At 60.3% G+C, this 10,000-nt stretch overlaps 1 non-coding gene across 1 annotated transcript; it reads left to right on the top strand.

The window, feature by feature from the left end:
• The first annotated feature begins 7,034 nt into the window (after window positions 1–7,034).
• Window positions 7,035–8,849, top strand: LOC142795171 (small subunit ribosomal RNA). Its single transcript, XR_012892821.1, has one exon. It is a non-coding gene; the product is annotated as a small subunit ribosomal RNA (ribosomal RNA).
• Window positions 8,850–10,000: the final 1,151 nt, after the last annotated feature.

The raw sequence follows: 10,000 nt of genomic DNA, 5'->3' as shown, positions 1-10,000 counted from the left end.
TTCGCGCCGCCCCGGCTGACGCGGTTTCGTGCCGCCCCGGCAGACGCGGTTTTCGCGCCGCCCCGGCTGACGCGGTTTTTGCCGCCCCGGCTGACGCAGTTCGGACTTAGCACTTTTCGGCTGTGCCTGGCTGGCGGCCCACTCACTCGATCGCCATGTCTGTTTGCCACAGTTTTCCCGGTGGTGCCGCACCCGGGCTCGCCCCGGCTGACGCAGTTTTCGCGCCGCCCCGGCTGACGCGGTTTCGTGCCGCCCCGGCAGACGCGGTTTTCGCGCCGCCCCGGCTGACGCGGTTTCGTGCCGCCCCGGCAGACGCGGTTTTTTGCCGCCCCAGCTGACGCAGTTCGGACTTAGCACTTTTTGGCTGAGCCTTGCTGGCGGCCCACTCACTCGATCGCCATGTCTGTTTGCCACAGTTTTCCCGGTGGTGCCGCACCCGGGCTCGCCCCGGCAGACGCGTTTTTTTTTTTCTTTCGCCCCGGCTGACGCAGTTTTCGCGCCGCCCCGGCAGACGCGGTTTTCGCGCCGCCCCGGCAGACGCGGTTTTTTGCGCCGCCCCGGCTGACGCGGTTTTTTGCCGCCCCGGCTGACGCAGTTCGGACTTGGCACTTTTTGGCTGAGCCTGGCTGGCGGCCCACTCACTCGATCGCCATGTCTGTTTGCCACAGTTTTCCCGGTGGTGCCGCACCCGGGCTCGCCCCGGCTGACGCAGTTTTCGCGCCGCCCCGGCAGACGCGGTTTCGTGCCGCCCCGGCAGACGCGGTTTTTTGCGCCGCCCCGGCTGACGCGGTTTTTTGCCGCCCCGGCTGACACGGTTCGGACTTTGCACTTTTCGGCTGTGCCTGGCTGGCGGCCCACTCACTCGATCGCCATGTCTGTTTGCCACAGTTTTCCCGGTGGTGCCGCACCCGGGCTCGCCCCGGCAGACGCGTTTTTTTTTTTTTTTCTTTCGCCCCGGCTGACGCAGTTTTCGCGCCGCCCCGGCTGACGCGGTTTCGTGCCGCCCCGGCAGACGCGGTTTTTTGCGCCGCCCCGGCTGACGTGGTTTTTGCCGCCCCGGCTGACGCAGTTCGGACTTTGCACTTTTTGGCTGAGCCTGGCTGGCGGCCCACTCACTCGATCGCCATGTCTGTTTGCCACAGTTTTCCCGGTGGTGCCGCACCCGGGCTCGCCCCGGCAGACGCGTTTTTTTTTTTTCCTTCGCCCCGGCAGACGTGGTTCCCCCCCCCCCCCTCCGTCTTTCTTTTTGTTTTTTTTTTTCGCCGCGGCTGAAGTGGATTTTTCGGTGCCTCGACGCCCCGGTAGTCGCGGTTTTTCCGTTTCCGCACGGCCCCGGCTGACGCTGCTCGGTCACAGTCGCCTTTTGTGGTGATTGCAGACTTCTTGAGCGCGGGTGTTTTTTTTTTTGTTGTTGTTGTTGTTTTATTACGCATTCGCTCCAGCAGACGCTGTTTAGACTTTTTGTTTCCTCTTTTATCCTGCGACGAGGTGACGAGGTTTATTCGGTGCCCCGCCGCCCCGGCTGAAGTGATTTTTCCTGTCCCGTGCCGCCCCGGCTGACGCGGTTGGGACTTCGCGTTTGTTCGGCCGCCACGGGTTTTGGCGCACTCGCTCGGTTGCTTGTTGTTGCCACTTGTTGCGAACCCAGGTTTCTTGAGCGAGCGCGGGCGTTTTTTCTTCCTTTCTTTCTTTGTTCTATGTGTTAGCGAATCGGCCTTTAATATCACACGAGGACTCACAACCAACAATTTTCAGTTTGAAGTGTAAAAAATCTGCAGGTGTTGACGTAACTGACTTGCCCCGTACCCTTGAGTACATCCATGAAGTTCTCGTAGTACTACTAAATCGCATTATTCCAAGTGGAGAAATTCCCATAAACTTGCAAACCTCTACACGAAAATCGGTGCGCGTGATAAAGTTGAAAATTATCGTCCGATATCAAATGTGCCTTCTATAACACAAATTCTAGGAAAAAAAAAAAAAAAACACTTGTTCGCCGTTTTCTGCGCCGTGACTGGCAGCACTCCGGCGAAGCGAAACGGGGTCGATTCGAGCACGATATCGGCGTCTTTCGACGTGCTCGCCGGCGACCGTCGCACGAGTACGTCGCACGAGCGCGTCTGCCGGGGCGCCGTTTGCGAAGCCGACGCAAAAGTGGGAACCGCCGCTCGGATGATCGCCGCTTTCGGCAGAGTGAGTGTTGGCACTCCGGGGAAGCGAAACAGCGTGAATGCGCCCACGAAATCGGCGTATTTTGAAGTGCCCGCCGGCGACCGTCGCACGAGTACGGTAAACCGCGTCAGCCGGGGCGTAGTTCGGGACGCCGACGAAAAAGTGGGAAGCGCAACTCGGATCTTCGCCGTTTTTGCAGGAGTGAGTGGCGGCCCTCCTGCGAGACCAAGAAGCATCGATTCGTGCACGAATTCGGCGCCTTTCGACGTGATCGCCGGCGACCGTCGCTCGAGTAGGGCAAACCGCGTCTGCCGGGGCGGGCTTCGGGACGCCGATGCGAAAGTGGGAAACGCTGCTCGGATGTTCGCCGTTTTTGGCCGAGTGAGTGCTGGCACACGGGCGAAGCCAAACGGGGCCGATTACGGCACGATATCGGCGTCTTTCGACGTGCCCGCCGGCGACCGTCGCACGAGTACGGTAAACCGCGTCAGCCCGGGCGGAGTTCGGGACGCCGATGCGAAAGTGGAGAACGCCGCTCGGATCTTCGCCGTTTTTGGAGGAGTGAGTGGCGGCACTCCGGAGAAGCCAGGGAGCGCCAATTAGCGCACGATATCGGCGTCTTTCGACGCGCTCGCCGGCGACCGTCGCACGAGTAGGGCAAACCGCGTCTGCCGGGGCGGGGTTTACGACGCCGACGCAAAAGTGGGAACCGCCGCTCGGATGTTGGCCGTTTTTGGCAGAGTGAGTGCTGGCACTCCGGCGACGCGAAAGAGCGCGAATGCGCCCACGAAAGTGGCGTATTTGGACGTGCGTGACGGCGACCGCTGCAGGAGTACGAAAAACCACGTCAGCCGGGGCGAGCGACACACGGCGGTCTGGGTGCTTATCGCTGCTATTATAGGGGCACCCCGGCAGACGCAGAAAAAAAAAAAAAAATTTTCGACCTTCTTTTTTGCTGGTCGAGCTCGGGTAACCCAGGTCGCAATGGGAGCCGCGCACGAAAGCGGCGTCGCGAGACGCGTTCGCGGTCGCTAGTCGCACGAGCTCGGCAACCGCGTCAGCCGGCGCGGAGTTCGGGATGCCGACGGCTAAGTGGGTACCGCTGCTCGGATGTTCGCCGTTTTTGGCCGAGTGAGTGCTGGCACTCCGGTGAAGCCAAGGAGCGCCAATTCGTGCACGATATCGGCGTCTTTCGACGTGCCCGCCGGCCACCGCCGCACGAGTACGGCAAACCGCGTCTGCCGGGGCGGGGTTCGCGACGCGTACGCAATAGTGGGAACCGTCGCTCGGATGTTCGTCGTCTTTGGCCGAGCGAGTGCTGGCACTCCGGCGAAGCGAAACGGGGCCGATTCGGGCACGATATCGGCGTATTTCGACGTGCTCGCCGGCGACCGTCGCACGAGTACGGCAAAGCGCGTCTGCCGGGGCGAGGTTTGCGACGCCGACGAAAAAGTGGGAAGCGCCGCTCGGATCTTCGCCGTTTTTGCAGGAGTGAGTGGCGGCCCTCCTGCGAGACCAAGAAGCATCGACTCGCGCACGATATCGGTGTCTTTCGACGTGCCCGCCGGCCACCGCCGCACGAGTACGGCAAACCGCGTATGCCGGGGCGGGGTTGGCGACGCCGACGCAAAAGTGGGAACCGCCACTAGGATGTTCGCCGTTTTTGGCAGAGTGAGTGCTGGCACTCCGGCGAAGCGAAAGAGCGCGAATGCGCCCACGAAAGTGGCGTGTTTGGACGTGCTTGACGACGACCACCGCAGGAAAACGAAAAACCACGTCAGCCGGGGCGAGCGACCCATGGCGGTCTGGGTGCTTATCGCTGCTATTATAGGGGCACCCCGGCAGACGCAAAAAAAAAAAAAAATTTTTTTCGACATTCTTTTTTGCTCGTCGACCTCGGGTGACCCAGGTCGCAGTGGGAGCCGCGCACGAAAGCGGCGTCGCGAGACGGCTTCGCGGTCGCTAGTCGCACGAGCTCGGCAACCGCGTCTGCCGGGGCGGAGTTCGGGACGCCGACGGCTAAGTGGGAACCGCCGCTCGGATGTTCGCCGTTTGTGGCCGAGTGAGTGCTGGCACTCCGGCGAAGCCAAACGGGGCCGATTCCGGCACGATATCGGCGTCTTTCTACGTGCTCGCCGGCGACCGTCGCACGAGTACGGCAAAGTGCGTCTGCCGGGGCGGGGTTTGCGACGCGTACGCAATAGTGAGAACCGTCGCTCGGATGTTCGTCGTCTTTCGCCGAGCCAGTGCTGGCAATCCGGCGAAGCCGAACGGAGCCGATTCGGGCACGATATCGGCGTCTTTCCACGTGCTCGCCGGCGACCGTCGCACGAGTACGGTAAACCGCGTCAGCCGGGGCGGAGTTCGGGACGCCGATGCGAAAGTGGGAAGCGCCGCTCGGATCTTCGCCGTTTTTGGAGGAGTCAGTGGCGGCACTCCGGTGAAGCCAAGGTGCGCCAATTCGCGCACGATATCGGCGTCTTTCGACGTGCCCGCCGGCCACCGTCGCACGAGTACGGCAAACCTCGTCTGCCGGGGCGGGGTTTGCGACGCCGACGCAAAAGTGGGAACCGCCGCTCGGATGTTCGCCGTTTTTGGCAGAGTGAGTGCTGGCACTCCGGCGAAGCGAAAGAGCGCGAATGCGCCCACGAAAGTGGCGTGTTTGGACGTGCTTGACGACGACCACCGCAGGAAAACGAAAAACCACGTCAGCCGGGGCGAGCGACCCATGGCGGTCTGGGTGCTTATCGCTGCTATTATAGGGGCACCCCGGCAGACGCAAAAAAAAAAAAAATTTTTTTCGACATTCTTTTTTGCTCGTCGACCTCGGGTGACCCAGGTCGCAGTGGGAGCCGCGCACGAAAGCGGCGTCGCGAGACGGCTTCGCGGTCGCTAGTCGCACGAGCTCGGCAACCGCGTCTGCCGGGGCGGAGTTCGGGACGCCGACGGCTAAGTGGGAACCGCCGCTCGGATGTTCGCCGTTTGTGGCCGAGTGAGTGCTGGCACTCCGGCGAAGCCAAACGGGGCCGATTCCGGCACGATATCGGCGTCTTTCTACGTGCTCGCCGGCGACCGTCGCACGAGTACGGCAAAGTGCGTCTGCCGGGGCGGGGTTTGCGACGCGTACGCAATAGTGAGAACCGTCGCTCGGATGTTCGTCGTCTTTCGCCGAGCCAGTGCTGGCACTCCGGCGAAGCCGAACGGAGCCGATTCGGGCACGATATCGGCGTCTTTCCACGTGCTCGCCGGCGACCGTCGCACGAGTACGGTAAACCGCGTCAGCCGGGGCGGAGTTCGGGACGCCGATGCGAAAGTGGGAAGCGCCGCTCGGATCTTCGCCGTTTTTGGAGGAGTCAGTGGCGGCACTCCGGTGAAGCCAAGGTGCGCCAATTCGCGCACGATATCGGCGTCTTTCGACGTGCCCGCCGGCCACCGTCGCACGAGTACGGCAAACCTCGTCTGCCGGGGCGGGGTTTGCGACGCCGACGCAAAAGTGGGAACCGCCGCTCGGATGTTCGCCGTTTTTGGCAGAGTGAGTGCTGGCACTCCGGCGAAGCGAAAGAGCGTGAATGCGCCCACGAAAGTAGCGTATTTGGACGTGCTTGACGGCGACCGCCGCAGGAGTACGAAAAACCACGTCAGCCGGGGCGAGCGACCCACGGCGGTCTGGGTGCTTATCGCTGCTATTATAGGGGCACCCCGGCAGACGCAGAAAGAAAAAAAAAAATGGGGACATGGCGTGCGTCACCGTGCGGCTTCGCAGCGTTGCCGAAGTCGCCGAGCCCTTCGACTGAGCCGAACGGCGGACAGGGAACGTTGGTCGGCCGTTCTAACCTGTCGGTGCCACGCCGAGACGTCGTTAAGGAAAACCGCGTCGTGGGCCTCTACGACGCCGTCGAGTCGTTGTACGTTTGGTGTCCAGCGTGTCGGCGGCGAGTAGCGGACACGTCGTTCACGACTTCGGTCTTTCGCAGTCGACGCGAACTTGCGGAGAGTCGTGGTGCCTCACGTTTTCGGCAGAAACCGCGGCGGAATTTTCCCGTGCGTGCGCGCACGACCTCGGTGCTGTGCCGTCAGCGTAGTGTTGCACAAACTCGTGGCCTACCCAAGGTGCGGTACGTTTGCGGCCGTATCCTCGGTGGGAATTTCGTGAGTAGGGTCGCAAATTCTACGACCTCGGCGGGTTTGAGAGCGACGTAGACTTGTGGCACGCTCAACATGCCACACGTTTCGGGGCACACCCGCGGTGAAATTTTCTCGAGTACGCTCGTATTAGGGCCCAAGGAGGTCTGGGTACTTATCGCTGCTATTATGTGGGGGTTCTCGTGAGCGGCGTACGCGAAAGCGACCGGGTGTCTGATATGCGGCGGGCTTCGGCCTCGTCAAGCGTGTCCTCGGGTCTGCTCCAGGGGAATCCACGGCAGTCGTCTGCAGCCTCATCCGCTTGATGCGTTAGGGGCTGGTTGTCGGACGGTGCCGTTTTACCACGATATCGAGGTGTGTTCCGTGTCGTCCTCGGGCGATTCAGATGCGAAAGCGCCGAAGACGCGGGCGTGACCCGTCGTCTGGCGGCTTTGCAGTCTCGGCTCCGTTGCTAGTTCCGGCCGGTCCACCGACAGTGCAGCGGGCTTGGGCAACCCGCACGGCGCGACCGAGTCGATGCAACGAAAAAGAGCGAGCATGAACGTGCTTCTTGCCGCACGGCTCCCACTCGTCTTTCGGGAAGGTTGTGCCGTAGCGAGCTCGAACGCCGTCATCTCGGAGTGCAAAATAAGCGTGTTGGGGCGCCTGAAGGTGGCCTCCGCCGCACACAGACTGCGTCCGGCCCGCCGAGGGCGAGGACGGACGCGCAGTCGAACGATTACCTGGTTGATCCTGCCAGTAATCATATGCTTGTCTCAAAGATTAAGCCATGCATGTCTAAGTACATGCCGAAATAAGGCGAAACCGCGAATGGCTCATTAAATCAGTTATGGTTCCTTAGATCGTTTCTTCCTACTTGGATAACTGTGGCAATTCTAGAGCTAATACATGCAGTGAGCCTGGAGCCCTTTGGGTAACGGGTGCTTTTATTAGACCAAGATCGATCGGGTTTCGGCCCGTATTGTGTGGTGACTCTGGATAACTTTGTGCTGATCGCATGGCCACGAGCCGGCGACGTTTCTTTCAAGTGTCTGCCTTATCAACTTTCGATGGTAGGTTACTTGCTTACCATGGTTGTTACGGGTAACGGAGAATCAGGGTTCGATTCCGGAGAGGGAGCCTGAGAAACGGCTACCACATCCAAGGAAGGCAGCAGGCGCGCAAATTACCCACTCCCGGCACGGGGAGGTAGTGACGAAAAATAACAATACGGGACTCTTTTGAGGCCCCGTAATTGAAATGAGTACACTCTAAATCCTTTAACGAGGATCAATTGGAGGGCAAGTCTGGTGCCAGCAGCCGCGGTAATTCCAGCTCCAATAGCGTATACTAAAGCTGCTGCGGTTAAAAAGCTCGTAGTTGGATCTCAGTTCCAGACGAGTAGTGCATCTACCCGATGCGACGGCTCGGACTGAACATCATGCCGGTTCTTTCTTGGTGCACTTCATTGTGTGCCTCGAGATGGCCGGTGCTTTTACTTTGAAAAAATTAGAGTGCTCAACGCAGGCGAGTCGCCTGAATAAACTTGCATGGAATAATAGAACAAGACCTCGTTTCTGTTCTGTTGGTTTTTGGAATACGAGGTAATGATTAAGAGGGACGGACGGGGGCATTCGTATTGCGGCGCTAGAGGTGAAATTCTTGGACCGTCGCAAGACGAACTACTGCGAAAGCATTTGCCAAGAATGTTTTCATTGATCAAGAACGAAAGTCAGAGGTTCGAAGGCGATCAGATACCGCCCTAGTTCTGACCATAAACGATGCCAACCAGCGATCCGCCTGAGTTACTCAAATGACTCGGCGGGCAGCTTCCGGGAAACCAAAGTATTTGGGTTCCGGGGGAAGTATGGTTGCAAAGCTGAAACTTAAAGGAATTGACGGAAGGGCACCACCAGGAGTGGAGCCTGCGGCTTAATTTGACTCAACACGGGAAAACTTACCCGGCCCGGACACTGGGAGGATTGACAGATTGAGAGCTCTTTCTTGATTCGGTGGATGGTGGTGCATGGCCGTTCTTAGTTGGTGGAGCGATTTGTCTGGTTAATTCCGATAACGAACGAGACTCTAGCCTATTAAATAGGTGCGGGGTTCCCAGCACCTTACAACCTTCTTAGAGGGACAAGCGGCTCCTAGCCGCACGAAACAGAGCAATAACAGGTCTGTGATGCCCTTAGATGTCCGGGGCCGCACGCGCGCTACACTGAAGGAAGCAGCGTGTCTTTATCCCTGTCTGAAAAGACTGGGTAACCCGTGGAACTTCTTTCGTGATTGGGATAGGGGCTTGCAATTGTTCCCCTTGAACGAGGAATTCCCAGTAAGCGCGAGTCATAAGCTCGCGTTGATTACGTCCCTGCCCTTTGTACACACCGCCCGTCGCTACTACCGATTGAATGATTTAGTGAGGTCTTCGGACCGATGTCCGGCGCGGCCTTTCGGTTGCGCCGGTCTGTTGGAAAGATGACCAAACTTGATCATTTAGAGGAAGTAAAAGTCGTAACAAGGTTTCCGTAGGTGAACCTGCGGAAGGATCATTAACGGATTGTGAAGGGTGAGCGCCTCAGCTGCGTCTGCGCCCGACACTTTCTGCCGCTGACCCCGTTTGGACGCGGGGTCGGCTTTTCCCCACGGGGCTGCCTGAATGTGGAGCGGCACCCCGTGACAAATTGTTGCGCCCAGCGGACGCCAACACCGCGACCTTGGACGGTCGGCCAGGTGGCGGACGCGGGTACAAACGGCGCAACGCACTCATAGGTCGGCTTTCGACCCGCCACTGCACCGTGGCTCGAAGCGCTCGAAATGCGCGACCCGACCGCTGCGGGACCGCCTAGTACTGTAAACAGGAGCGGCGGAGCGCGAACGGCGAATCGTGGTTACGTCGGTAGAAGGCGAGGCTGCGCGTTCCCGAAACGCCAGCCGAGTGCCCTCCCGACCGTTCGAGCGTGCAAGAACGAGACCCGACAATCGCGCGGCGACTGCCAAGTACGAGAGGAACGGCACAAGCGTCGGCGGTCGGTCAAGGAACTGGCGATGTGACGGGTCCGCTGTGCACCAGTGCATACCGTCCCGCCGTCCGCGGCAAGCGCCTCCGCGTCCTCGGGTGACGGAGGCTGCCGGTCGGTTCTTGCAGGCGAGGGATCTCGCTGGCACCGGTTCGCGTTGACGCGCGGCCGGTCATGGCACGGCGATGCGACGGCCGAGGTGCGCAGTACTCGATGGAGGAACCGCACGCTCCGATGACCGTCCCGCCCTCCGCGGCGTATGCGTACCGACCGTAATGGTTGCAGCAGCGCCGGCCGGCTTTTGAATTCGCCACACGAAACACGGTGCGAGATCGCGGTTAGGGGAGCGTCGACGTTGCCAGGCGTTTTGCTTGCTGCCGAGGGAAAGGCGGCACGGCCACGTCGCGCTCGTCGCGATTAGCGGGTCTGCGCGCTTTGGGAAGGTGCCGCAACGACTTGCCGAAAGAGGAAGCACGGAAGAACGAGGGACTTGGACGTCCCGACAATTGAACGCACTTGCGGCCAGGCCCTTGCTGGCTTCGTTCTTCCGCCTCGAGTAGGCTCGTACGCGGCTCCGGCGCCGAAAGTGGTCCTTGGCACCGACTTCGGTGGACGTGGGAAGTGCCGCGCAAGTACGGCGCGCCTGGCTCCACCTGTTGGCTAAAGTAGGCAGCCGGATCGGCATT

This window comes from Rhipicephalus microplus, unplaced genomic scaffold (assembly GCF_043290135.1).
Source record: "Rhipicephalus microplus isolate Deutch F79 unplaced genomic scaffold, USDA_Rmic scaffold_572, whole genome shotgun sequence".
In the NCBI taxonomy this organism is placed as follows: domain Eukaryota; kingdom Metazoa; phylum Arthropoda; class Arachnida; order Ixodida; family Ixodidae; genus Rhipicephalus; species Rhipicephalus microplus.
Note: the sequence above shows the minus strand (reverse complement) of the source record. Positions and strands in the feature narration are given on the sequence as shown.